This window comes from Solanum verrucosum, unplaced genomic scaffold, assembly GCF_900185275.1.
Source record: "Solanum verrucosum unplaced genomic scaffold, falcon-dt-bn FXZP01000112.1, whole genome shotgun sequence".
Lineage (NCBI taxonomy): Eukaryota > Viridiplantae > Streptophyta > Magnoliopsida > Solanales > Solanaceae > Solanum > Solanum verrucosum.
The window spans coordinates 1,074,619-1,076,596 of NW_026020441.1; positions in this window are offsets into that span (position 1 = coordinate 1,074,619).

Sequence of the window (1,978 nt, forward strand, 5' to 3'; positions counted from 1 at the left end):
GAAAGAGGAAACAATAACTTCAACTACAGAGAAAGAGGATTAAAGCTTGCTGGACGGGGGAACAGGTCACTACAAGAAAATGGGTCTTTAACGAAAGAAAATTAGGTCGCTAAAAGTGTAAATCCAGTCGTTATTAGTCACTTACGACCGGAAAGAAATTGGTCGTCTCCCGTCGTTAGTAGCTCCGACGTTAAAAGTAGACGACCAAATTCTAGTCCGGTCGTTAAGAAATCTTTAGTGACGGCATAAAAATTGGTCGTTAGATCTCCTTTTGCGATAACATTTTCCCTTCGTTAATTTTTATTTTGGTCGCAGATAACTTTAGAAAGAGATATTATAGGATCTTTTAGAGACCGGAATCCTTTCGTTAATTTTTATTGATATTTTAAAAAAATATATTATTAAATGAAAATTAGTTATACGTTTTGTCCCTTATGATTGATAATTAAAAATCATTATTTCATATATGTAATAGTACAAAATTTCGTAATTTATAAAATAGAGTCAATAATATGCATATATAATTAAATATAATGCATGGTTGATAATATATATAAACATGGTACGTAGTTAATTACATAAAACATAGAGGTTTTAAAAATCCTACAAAAAGAAAACTAAGAGTCTAGAATATATATGTAGAGATCGTAATTAGTATTTTTAAGCAAATAGCCTACATAATAAGTATTGTAGGTTTAATAAAATTCTTGCACTTCAACTTGGTTCATCTGCTAACTTCTTCAATTATTTTTCAAGTCACTCCAAACTTGAAAATCCTTCGCGACTTCATATTCTTGATCATTTGTTGCAAGGGATAAAAGCTTGCATTAGTTAATTAAATAGTTCAATTGGTTTGTTGGTGAGACATAAATAATGATTGTATAATTATTTGCTCATAAAAAAATCTAGATTGTAAGAAAATACTTTGTTTCACAAGAAAAATCAGCATTTGACATGTAAATACTTTTGACCGTATATATACCTTACCATTCTAAAAAGAGAAACAATTAATCGATGCAAGAACATTGAAAGAGGAAATGATGACTTGTATAGTAAAAAATTTGGATAATACTTTCCCAGTGTGCTAACTTGGGTGGGTGGGCTTACTTCTACATAAATTCAGGTCTGGTAAATAAAAAAATCTGGTGCATAAATGTAGAAGTTGTTTCCTGTAACTTCTCATAATGTACTTCTCTATTCGCTTTATTTTTGTATTCATATCCAATGCATCTTTGTCCAGTGTGGAATGATTTGTAATTTCCAGGGACTAGTTCATCTTCTTTAATTGGACTTTGATAAGTATTCGAACTTCGAAGGGACAAAGACAATGGGAAAAATAGAAAAAATGTTCAAGCAAGGCGAGTTTCCGAAGTGCAAGTACTTCAACATGTATTAGAAATGCTCCTCTCTTAATAAATGTAAAACCTACTTTAATATGAAAACTAAGGAGTTTAGTAGTTACTGTGATCTACAATGGGAATGTTTTCGAAGCCATTCAAAACTTTGTGAATTCTTTCTAATTGGTTGATGAGTCCTAAAATCTGAAAATGTTGCTGTCTATGTGCACTTTTCATGTGATATACCCTTACATGAGCTACATAGATCCACAGAAGGTTGTCCCTTGTATTACAGTTATTGGAAACAATGTTGTTCAACAATGGCAATATGATATGATCAGCTTATACATGTTAACAAGCTTACTAAACTGAAAAATACTTCGTTTCACATTAAGAAGATAACTAACCTGTAAAATGATTCAACCAGTATTTTGTTCACTTGATGATGGTGGTGATGAAGGATCTCTAAAGATTGCACTTTCAAATATTTCACATCTCTTCTCTATGTTATCCATGCGTCTTTTCATTGATTCATTTTCTTTTCGACTCGTATTCAGTTCTTCTAACAGTACAGCCTTTTCTTTTCGACTCACATTTAGTTGTTCTAACAATGCAGCTTTTGCAGAGCTACCTCCTTTCAA